The following is a 12,589-nucleotide window of genomic DNA, read 5'->3' on the forward strand; positions in this document are numbered from 1 at the left end:
GTACCGCATGGTACGCCGCGCGTATCCTCGGGGAGTTGTGAATCACAACTCCCCATGGCAACTCCCCATCTCTCAAACTTCTAATCACCACTCTTCCTCATACACCTTTTCCACTTCCACACTCCACCTTCCTTTCCATCCAATCATCTTCCACCCTTCCAAATTCAAATTTTTAACCTCCCTCCACAATAAATTTCCATTAACTACCTCATACGTGGGGCGTAACCATATTTACGCCCCGCGTTTCTCCCCCTTTTGTCCTAAAAAAGGAGCAGGAGGTTCGATACGCGTGGCATAACCCCAATTACGCTGCGCGTACCTCAATAATTCTGCGTCAAATAACGTCAGGGGGAGGGGTACGCGTGGCGTGGCCCATTCATGCCCCGCGTACCCCTCTGGGAATCCGAGCTATGCTTGGATTCCCCACCCCTCTCCTATAAATAACCCCCTTTTTCTTCCTCTTCTTTCCTCACTATTCTCCCCAACCATTCCCAAACCTTTCCCATCTTCTCTCAAGTTTTCCCCATTCCTCACCTTAACCATGACCCGAAGTAAACGAGCCGCCATTAACACCCCCTTCGACCAACAAATGCAAGCTCGCCGAGCTCGCACCTCACGTCCTTCCCAGTCCGCCCAAAATCAACAACCACCACCACCCGACCGGGAAGACACTCCACCACTTACCCTCCTATATCGGGCGCCTTTCCACCTTCTCAACGAGGAGGAAGCCCTCCGGTACGAAGCTCTTTGTACCGCCACTGTGATGGAGCTTCCCTACATCCAATGAAGCGTGCTCAATCAATACGATCTTGGCACACCTTTTGAAGCTCGTCTCCATGCCCTCGGGTGGTACGACATGTATAGCACGGAATACCACGTGTATCCTTCCTTGGTGATCGAGTTCTTCACCTCCCTCACCTCCAACAATGTACCCGGAGCCGCCCTCTTCAACTTTCGCCTCCACAACCGCCCCTTCACCATTGACACTCAATGGCTCCGCACCCACTTCACTCACCAAGCGGAGTCTAGCGTCGCCCATTGGCCCAACGGTGTCTCCGCCCCCGAATTTTGGACCTCCATCACCGGGTCCAATGACTATCATGTCTCCAACCTCCATCCGGCTAGTATTCGTGACCCCATTCTCCAACTGCTTCACCGTTTCATCTCCTTCTACTTTACGGGGAAATCGGAGTCTACCAAGGTCAACAAACATGAGCTGTTGGCCCTCTACTATTGCGCCAACGGGCTCACCTACGACCTTGCTTATCATGTAGCTCTTCACCTCCGTGCCACACCCATCCGGAAAAGGGCTAAGCTCGGGTTTGGCCACCTCGTCACCATCTCCGCCCTCTCCACTCTTGGTTCCGCCGCCATTGAGCACCTCCCACGCCTTGTGCCTCGACCTATAGACAAAAATGCTTTTAAGTCCCTGACTACCCCTACTTCCGATCCGGGTGAAACCTCGGGAGCTGCCAACTCCGATGTGGGAGGGGACTCGGACTCAGATTTGGGTCTCAATTTTAGTCCCCCACCGCTACACGATTTCAATGCCCTCTATGCTCGATTGGATATCGTCGAGGACAACCAACGTCGTGATCGAGCCCATTTTGACACCCGTATTGATACCCTCGAGGCGCAACAGCGGGAGGACCGGGCTCATCTCGACACTCGTTCTGATGCCCTCACCGCCTCCTTTGCTTCGTACTTCAACCTCCATGGCAATCCACCTCCATCTCAACCTTAGCTCCATTTTCCTTTTGCGTTTTCATTTTCTTTTGTTTTATTTTCCTTTGTTTTGCTGTTTCTTGTACTGTCTTTTCTATTTCTAATATATTAGTGCTTTTCATTTAAGTTTCGTGTTGTTTGTTGTTTCTTTTTACTGCTTGTGATGAAACCACGCAGGGCATACCCCATGGCACGCCCTACGTCCCTTCCTTTTTACGTTTAAAAAAGGTCCAGAAACTCAAACACGTGGGGCGCCTCTTTCCTGCGCCCCGCGTATTTGAGTCTCTACCTAAAATAACCACAACACGTAGTGGTTACGCCGGGCGCCCCTGTGGGCACGCCCCGCGTAACCCCTGACCACTAAGGGTCTTCTTTTTCTTTCTTTTTCACTTTATTGTTGTTTCTGTTTTTGTTTTCCTTTCTTTTTGCGACGCCCTTGGAATAGGCGTCATTTTAAATAACGCGGAGGGACGTGCAACCCCGCATTAAACGTTTGTTTTGCACTACCAAAAACAAAAATAAAAATAAAATAAACAACAAAATAATTAAACTAATTTATTGTTTCTCTTGAATTCTCCCGACACGCTACCCCTCCTTCGGAAATTAATTAAAGTTCCGTTATTTGTCATCAAAAATAAAAGTGTCGGAACATAAAGGAATGATTCAACTAAGAAATTTTAGCCTTGATTTTGAAATTATGGAACTTGTACAAAGCTTAGGTTAGTACTAAACTAAGGCATTGAGTCTTAACCCAATTGTCATCTCCATAATGAACTTTAAAAAGGCAATAAAAATGGGATGTTCGAGAGTCTAGCGAAGACTCGATAGTACACAATTTAAACCCAAATCTTTGTGAGGTATGTTTGAGCCTAAAAGAGTTCGTACGAGAACTCTAATTCGTTCACAAATTTTTGAGAGCTTTGACTTCACTCGACTCATAGAATTTGCATCAAATACCGGGTCAAGTACACGTATTTGTGGTAAAAAGGCAATAGATGATAAACCGAACCCACTTAGGCTAATTTTTCTTAATTTATTTTTTTCGTTTTTCATTAACCATTAGGAAACCCCTTGAACCTATTAACCAGCCTTTTTGTTAAAACCCTTTTTAACATTTAACCCTTTTTCCTCTTGTTCAAATACCGACAAAATCGATTTGCACCCAAATCACTCAGAAAAAGTCGCGGCCTTAAAAAACGAGCACCAAAAGCCTTCAAAATATTGTTTTTATGCCTCCATCAAAACAAAGGATACAATAAAAACAAAAAGGCATTCTCAAAGCTCCACCCGAGCAATTTTGAAGTATACCTTGTAAAATTCGCTAAGGCCGAAGTAAAATACGGTGCGAGCATAAATCGGTTTGGAACTTGAGTCTCTTTAAACTAACCACTAAAAAGCCACCCAAATTACAACCCCCCTCCGGGTTCATTTTTAATGTTGCCTAACCATAATGTAGGAGGAAAAACCCGGATGAAAATGCAAATTCAACATGATCTCGAGTAAGTGCAAAAAAGAGCGATAAAATACAAACCCACCAAAAAAGTGAGCGTAAGAGTGAAATCCCTTGGTGAGGTACTACCGGATTCTCAAAAGACAATCAACCCCCGTTGATATTGCCTATTAAATCTTAATCATGGAGGTTTCGAACAAGTTTTTATACTCAATTGTCGGCGTAGGCACTTGCCGAAACCTTTGTGCAAAACCATAACTTTAAAATCACGCACTCGGTAAAACCAACCTTCGGTTTGTTTCTAAATTTTCTCAATCCTTTGTCTTTTGATTTCTTTTACCTGAGGGAAAGTAAAACTTTAAAGTCCGATGAGGTTTGATAGGGGTATTTTACCCCTATCTTTTAGCGTGATTTACGGGATGATTTTTGGGTAAAATAAATAAGTTTAATTATAAAAATAAAGTATTTTGAAGAAATAAAGAAATAAAAATAAATCTTGTACTTTTACTTTAATTCCCTCGTTTTTTATTAGTTTAGGGAATAAAAACGTCAAGCTAACTCGGCTCTTAAGTGTTGTATTTCAGGTGCAAGAAATGAGCAAAAACTTACCTCATACGCGGGGCGTGAAACATGATGCCAGAAATAATTACCTTATCCGCAGGCACCATGTGGAATTGACTCTGCCATTTTACGCGGGGCGTATGACACTTGTCGGCAATAATTGGCCTAATCCTGAAAGTCAGACTTCATTGTCTCCCAGTGTCAACCATCCATACGCGGGGCGTACCATTCTGTACGCGGGGCGTACCATTCTATACGCGGGGTGTATAAGGCAGTTCTTCAACGTAAAAAGATCAGGGACACATTTACGCGGGGCGTACTTCACTACGCACGGCGTAAAACACTCCAATTCTAGCAATAAACTTCAGAGACTCAAACACGCGGGGCGTACTCCAGCTACGCAGGGCGTGTTTGAGACAAGTAGACACGGAATTGGTCCACATGCAGGAGATTTCTGACGGAATGGGCACTTACGCGGGGCGTATCATGGGTTTTCTGCACCAAATAATGTTGCTCCATGCTTGTACTTTGTGAAATTACCAACTTGCCCTTGCTTGATGTCTATAAATAGATAACTCTTAAACCTCATTAGACACCAATTACATACTAGAGAGCTATACTATACTCTTTTCTTTCGTTGTAATTTAGATTCAAGTTTTTGTAGTTAAACTCTCCCCCTCGAGAGCTTGTTCGGTTGCTCCAACGTTCCATCGAAGTTCCGCTCCATCATTCATCACCAAGCTCGAGAGTTCCACCTCTACGACCTAGGAGACGGCTTTGAGTCCGGTTAGCTAGTTCCAAGGGCGGATTCTCCCTTTTTACTTGCTAATTAGCTTGTACTCTTCCTATGTACTGGGCGTGGTTGTATTTCATCTATACACTTTCCATATTTATAATTTATGATTCATAATCTCTATTTCCCTTTACGAGTTGATGTTTATTGCTGGTTTTGACATTGATAATTGACTATTGTGTAGGAGCACGCGATTACCGCCGCCATCCGGGCTATCTTTGGGGAATTATATAGGTGTTGCCTTACCGGAAGTGACAAACCGAAAACCGTAGGAATTGACAAGCCATGGAACTTACGGGCCCTAATTTCTAGTTCCCCCGCATTAGACACGCCTTGACTAGGAATCACGTAGTCTAAGCACTTCACGGGTCGGTCTTACTATACTTGGTCGTCTTTGCAAGAATAAACCATTTTCCGTATACATTTAGAGTCGTTATTTATCGTAGTTATAACTTACCACACACATCCCACTTCATAGAGTTTTAGCTACACAAATCTGTGTCGCCAATAGCTAGGAATAGTGTGTAATTGTGTCTTACTTTACCCCAAAGTAATCACTGCTTAAATAACATACGAAACCGAGTGGTTTAATACTTGTAATTATAAATCCCGCGGATTCGATACCCGGTCTTAACCGGATTATTACTTGATACGACGGGGTACACTTGCCCCTAAGTAGTCGTGACGTCTAGTAAAATTAGAGCATTTATAAAGATCAAATCCATAGTCCCGTAGCTCACCTCATATCACACTACATCCGTAAACACACCGCTAGACGACGCGCGCATCACTGTGACGAAGTGGAAGAGGTCAAACTGAGTGACCTCAGATTCTTTCTTCAGGACAATTCAACTCTGCATGATAATATGAAAATCATACATGAGTCTGTCTCTGAAGTCCAGTCAGTTTCAAAGAAACTGAGGAAGGACGTCACAACTATCCAGAACCAACTAAAGGTTCCAAATAAAAATAACATTCCTTTGAGGACTCAGTACCAAGGTACTCAGCAGAGATGGAATCCCCAGCGAAAAGTCCAATGTGACCTTTGTGGGAAGAAAGGACACACCACTAAGGTGTGCTGACATGCTCAGCACTGGGGTGCTGACAAGTCAGTGAAAAATCCTAAACAGAAGGTCAGCTGTGACTTCTGTGGAAAGAATGGCCATACTGTCCATGTATGTCACCATAAAATAAAATATGATGCTATACCTGTTGCACCTAACAAGTCAGGACCCAAAAAGAATTGGGTACCTAAAAGTAACTAGTTACAATGCAGGTAAGCCTGAGATGTGCTGAGAAGTCAAAGATGTGGTATATTGACAGCGCATGCTCAAGGCATATGATGGGTGATGAAACTCAGTTCATCACGTTTGAACATAAATAAGGAGGGAGCGTAAGTTTTGGAGACAACAAGAAGGGTAAGATAGTAGGGTCAGGAACCATCGGAGGTAATCCTACTATTGAATCTGTCTCCCTAGTCAGCGGACTCAAATATACTTACTCAGCGTAGCTCAGCTATGTGACAATGGGAGAAAAGTTATATTTGATGCTACTGGATGTAAAATATACGAGGGTAAAACAAATGAGTTAATTTTAACTGCCCCTCGAATAGATAATGTCTTTATGCTAGAATTAGAGAAAAAGTTTTCAAAAATTGTGTGCTTAGTATCAAAGGAAGAAAATTCCTAGCTATGGCATAGGAGACTTGGTCATGTAAGCATGGACCTCCTGGCCAAACTAGCAAGAAAGTAATTGGTTGAGGGACTGCCTGAACTTAAATTTCAAAAAGATCAATTATGTCACGCTTGCCAAGCTGGAAAACAAACCAAACAATCTTTTCATAGCAAAAATATTGTCTCAACTAAGCGTCCGTTAGAGTTACTACACTTGGATCTCTTTGGTCCAGTCCAGCCGCTGAGTCTGGATGGAAGAAGATTTTCCTTGGTCATTGTAGATGACTTCTCTCGGTATACGTGGGTTATCTTGCTTGCCAGTAAGGATGAGACCTTTGAGACATTTTCAAATTTGGTTAGAAAAATTGAAAATGAAAAAGACCTAAAACTAGCTCACATTCGTAGTGATAACGGTGGAGAATTCAAAAACCAAAAGTTTGTTGAATTCTATGAAGCCAGCGGCATTGAGCATAATTTTTCTGCTCCTAGAACACCTCAGCAAAATGGGGTTGTAGAAAGGAAGAACAGAACTCTGGTTGAAATAGCCAGGACAATGCTGGATGAGCATAGGCTTCCAAAGTATTTTTGGGGAGAGGCTGTTAACACAGCATGCTATATTCTTAATAGGGCTCTAGTTAGACCTATACTCAAGAAAACCCCCTATGAACTTTGGAAAGGACGAAAGCCCAATATTGGATACTTTCGTGCCTTTGGTTGTAGATGTTTTATTTTAAATACCAAAGATAGCTTAGCAAAGTTTGATTCAAAAGATGATGAGGCTATCTTTTTGGGCTACTCAACAAACAGCAAAGCATATAGAGTTTTTAATAAGCAAACTCAAGTTTTAGAAGAGTCAGTACATGTAGAGTTCGACGAAACTGACCCTGCAGGTAGATACCAGCCGCTGACCAAAGATGATCCACACTCAGTAACCACCGCTGACCCAAAACCAGCTACTGAGTCATTCACAAAAAGGCTAACCAAGAGTAAGTGTGAACCTAAGATTACTTTTACTGACCCATCTACTTCTGCAGAGATTGTTGAAACACAGACAGCACAAGACATAAATCTACCTAAAGAGATAAGGATCCCAAGAGGGCACTCAGAAAGTGCAATCCTTGATTTTGTTGGGAATACCCTGATGACGAGGAATCAACTCAGGAAGTACCTCAGCAATGTTGCCTTCGTCTTAGTATAAGAACCGAAGAATTTCGCTGAAGCTGAGTACGATGAATTCTGGATGATCACAATGCAAGAGGAGCTCAATCAGTTTAGAAGAAACGATGTATGAGAGTTAGTGCCTCATCCAAAGAGTCAAAAGACCATTGGAATAAGATGGGTCTTCAGGAACAAGATGGATGAACAAGGAAACGTAGTCAGGAACAAAGCAAGGCTTGTAGCTCAGGGCTACAGTCAGCAAGAAGGTATTGACTACGGTGAGACCTTTGCCCCAGTGGCAAGGCTAGAGGCAATTAGAATTCTATGTGCATATGCATCTTACATGAACTTTAAGTTATTCCAAATGGATCTCAAAAGTGCATTTCTTAATGGAGTTATAAACGAGGAGGTTTATGTTAATCAACCTCCAGGTTTTGAGGATCCAAAATTCCCAAACCATGTTTATAAACTCAAAAAGGCTTTGTACGGCCTCAAGCAAGCACCACGTGCTTGGTATGAGAGGCTGACCAGTTTCCTGCTGACTAGAAATTACGTCAGGGGCAAAGCTGATACAACCTTATTCATTAAGAAAAAGGGTAAAGATACTCTGCTGGCCCAAATTTATGTTGATGATATAATATTTGGTGCAACTAACGAATCAATGTGCAAGGAGTTTAGCCAACAAATGTAGACTGAGTTTGAAATGTCCATGATGGGAGAACTCAACTTCTTCATCGGTCTTCAAATTAAACAAGGAAAGAATGGCATCTTCATCAGTCAAGCCAAATATGCCAAGGAGATATTAAAGAAATATGACTTGGAGAATTGCAAGCCAATATCCACTCCTATGGGCACTGACACTGTCCTCTGCACTGATGAGAATTGTAAGTCGGTAGACAGCAAATTATATCGAGGTATGATAGGCTCTCTACTTTACTTAACAGCCAGTAGACCGGACATTCAGTTTTCAGTATGCTACTGTGCTAGATATCAATCTAACCCTAAGGAATCTCATTACATTGCTGTAAAAAGAATCCTTAGATATTTGCAAAGCTCAGTGAACGCAGGTTTATGGTATCCTAATACTCATGATTTTACACTCATCGGATACATTGAAGTTGACTATGGACGGGATAAGCTGGAACGTAAAAGCACCTCTGGAGGATGTCACTTCTTATTGTATCCTGGTTCAGCAAAAAGCAGGCGTCAGTAGCCTTGTCTACAACTGAAGCTGAGTACATTGCTGCTGGTCATTGTGTTGCTCAAGTCCTATGGATTAAGCAACAGCTTGAAGACTATGGTGTTCAAACGAAGACAATTGAAGTCAAATGTGACAACAAAAGTGCAATTGATCTTTCCAAGAACCCAATTCAACACAGCAGAATGAAGCATGTCAGCATCAGACAACACTTTATTAGAGACCATGTACTCAAAGGTGAGATCAAGCTGACCTTTGTCCCAACGGACGAACAGCTTGCAGATATCTTCACGAAGCCACTGGCTCGTGAGCAGTTCAACATACTGAGAGAAGCTATTGGTATGTTTAATCCTCTTCAGTAAATTCCTGAACTAAATGTATATGTATGCTGAGTGAATTACTATGCTGAATGATTGTCTTTGTTGTGTACTGATAGGGGTCAAAAACCCCTATCTTTGGGCATGGTTTTAGGACAGGTTTTAGAGTTATTTGGTTAATAAGCGAGCAATTCTCGCATTTAAATGCTTTTGTGTGAGTTAGTTAGAAATTGGAAACGTTCTATTTACTTTTCGTCGTTTAGGCTCGTTTTGTGATCAATTTAGGCAAATACGGCCGAAATAGCATGCATATTAGAATTCCGTTATCTTTTGAAGCTAATTGATCCGTCAAAAGTCGCACCAAACGAAGCGTTTGCTCAAAATAAGTGATTGACGGATCAATTTGGCTTTTGGACTAATATTTTCTGGAGTTTTTATGCGTGTGCAGGTGTAAGTTCGGACGAAAAAGGGCATAGAACTCATCAAGCTTGAATCGAGCACGCTTCGGGCGAAAACGCTCGGCGAGCAGGCCCCACCGGCCATTTTTGCTCGTCGAGCAGGTCCCTGGTGGCCTGCTCGCCGAGTAGGCCGCCAGAGGCCTGCTCGGTGAGCAGGAGCCTGCTCGGCGAGCAGGGGGCTGCTCGGCGCGAGCAGCCCTGCGGGAATTGGTCAGAAAGACCAATTCCGCCCCCACGAAGCCACGTTCGGCCCCACGTCTTCCTACACCAACTAGGACACGAAAATAGGTCAAAACGAGGCCCGAGACACGTCTATAAATAGGATTTTCCATTTTAATTCAATATCTTTCGTTTTTGTAAATTATTTTAGCTTTCCCTTTGTAATTCCTCTCCATCTTCTCCATCTTCCTCAACCTCCATTGAAGCTCCTTCAAAGCTTTCTACCGAGGAATTACCAAGGTCCGTCCTTAAGATTAAGTCGCCGGCTGCAGAGTAAACAGGTTCCTTGAAAGGGATTTTTGTATCTCCTTTTATCTTTCCTTGTTTGTACTCTTTGATACAGTTGCCGAACTTGACTTATTGTATCTTGTGACAATTATCTTCGCATTTAATAATAATTTAGCTCTTGTTTTGTTCTATGATTATTTGTTTAATCTCTGTCTTACGCTTTATTCAATTGGTTTAACTCATTCAAAAGCCCCAAAATCTAGTAGGCACATATTGCGAGGTGAATCTGACCTAGTCAGAGCCTAGGAGATTGACGACCTCTTAGTTGATTAAGCGCCAATTTACTGAGCCTTAGACCTAGTTTCGGCCTTAGGGAATCACGCGCTAGGAACCTCAGGAGGGTAAGTAGGGTTAATCGCCTTGAGTACAAGTGACTCAGATTAGGTTTTTATTCAATAGACTTGATAACCTATCTTTATTATTATCGTTCATACCATGTTCCTTCGAATAGTTTCATTAATGAAAGATCAATTAGGGGTAGAGTAACTTAGTTAGGCGTAGAATAACTTAGCTAGAATTAGATAACTTAGCTAGGATTAGCATAATTCAACCTAGGAGTAGATTAATTAAACAAACCAAACTCAAAACCCCCTAAGCCTAGATAACATCCGAGACCGAGTAGCTTGATACTTGCAGAAATAAATCCTGTGGACGATAACCTGGACTTAAACCAGAAATTTATTACTTGATAACGACGGGGTACACTTATCCCTTAGTGAGGTTTCCCACAAACCGCATCAAGTTTTTGGCGCCGTTGCCGGGGATTTATTTCTTCTGCAATATCGAACCAAAGGTCGACTTGTTAGTTTAGGCATTCTGTGTAAATACATCCTTTGTTAATATCATATATACTTGTTTATAATCATGATTCTTTTTATTACGTATCTATACCGTTTATACTTATTTATATACACATGTTTATATATACTTATTTATATACACATGTTCATATATACTTGTTTATATTCATTTGTACGAACATGTAGCTATCAACTTCATCTATACGTGTCTGTATATGTGATGGGCCGCGAGTCTAGTGGTGTAATTTACGAATACGGATGTTGGTGTGATATGTGTGAGCTACGGGACTATGGGTTTTATCTTTATAAGTGCTCTTAAATTCACTAGACGTCACGACTACTTAGGGGAAAGTGTACCCCGTCATATCAAGTAATAATCCGGTTAAGACCGGGTATCGAATCCACGGGATTTATAACTGCAAGTATTAAATGACTCGGTTTTATACGTTATTTAAGCGGTGAATACTTTAAAGGAGTTTTGGTGACGACTACCAATTATTCCTAAACTATTGGTGAGACCGGTTTTATGCAACGAATACTCCTACAAAGTGCAATGGCGACGATGAGTTATAAACATGACAAACAAAGGCTCCGAATATATACGATTAATAATTTATTCTTACAGAGACGACTACGTGTAGTTTGACCGACCCGTGAAGTACTTAGACTACGTGATTCCTAGTCAAGGCGTGTCTAATGCTGGGGATCAGAAACTAGGGCCCGTAAGTTCCGTGGTGTGTCAATTCCTACGGTTTCCGGAGCATCACTTTCGGTAAGGCAACACCTATATGAATCCCTAAAGATAGTCCGAATGGCGGCGAAAATCGCGTTCCCCTACACAATAGTCAATTATAAGTATCAAAGCAAGTAATAAACATCAACACGTATATAGAAACGGAAATTGCAAATCATATAATATAAATATGGAGGATAAAAATGATGAATACAACCAAGCCTAGTACATAGGAAGAGTGCAAGCTAGCTAGCGAGCGAAGAGGGAAGAATCGGCCCTCGGAACTCGCCAACCGGACTCAAGGCCGTCGCTTAGATCTTAGAGGTGGAACTTTCGAGCCTGGTGAATGGAGGGGAACGGAACCTTGACGGAATGTCGGGATCAACGAACAAGCCCGAAAGGGGAGAGTTTTTATTACATAAATCAAGTCTCACACCAAGACTATACAAAACAATATAGAAAGTAATCTAGGAGTAGATAGGTAGAAGTTGCTTGGTGTCTCTGTAAATGAGTGCTAGTCACTCTTATTTATACATCAAGCTAAGGGAAGAATTGTAATTTCACAAGGTACAAGTATGGAGGTACATAATTTGGTGCAAAATCCTCAGGACACGCCCTGCGTATGGGAGGAGACGCCTGATGCGATTTCTTGCGAAACCTCACTAAGGGATAAGTGTACCCCGTCGTTATCAAGTAATAAATTTCTGGTTTAAGTCCAGGTTATCGTCCACAGGATTTATTTCTGCAAGTATCAAGCTACTCGATCTCGGATGTTATCTAGGCTTAGGGGGTTTTGAGTTTGGTTTTGTTAAATTAATCTACTCCTAGGTTGAATTGTGCTAATCCTAGCTAAATTATCTAATTCTAACTAAGTTATCTAAGCCTAACTAAATTACTCTACCCATAATTGATCTTTTACCAAAGCAATTAACTGAATGAACATGAAGGAATACGATGATAACAATGATAGAGTGTTTAAGCAATTGAATTGAAACTAAGTCGCTTATGTCCAAGGCGATTAACCCGACCTATCCTCCTAAAGTCCCTAGTTCGTGATTCCCTTGTAAGGCCGAAACTAGCTCTAAGGCTCAGTAATTTGGGCTTAATCTTCTATAGGGTCGTCAATCCTATAGGCACTGACTAGGTCAGATTCAGCTCGCAATATGTGCCAACCTAATTTTGGGATTATCGAATGAGTTAAACCAATCAAACAAAG

Source organism: Euphorbia lathyris, chromosome 4, assembly GCF_963576675.1.
Source record: "Euphorbia lathyris chromosome 4, ddEupLath1.1, whole genome shotgun sequence".
Taxonomy (NCBI): Eukaryota; Viridiplantae; Streptophyta; class Magnoliopsida; order Malpighiales; family Euphorbiaceae; genus Euphorbia; species Euphorbia lathyris.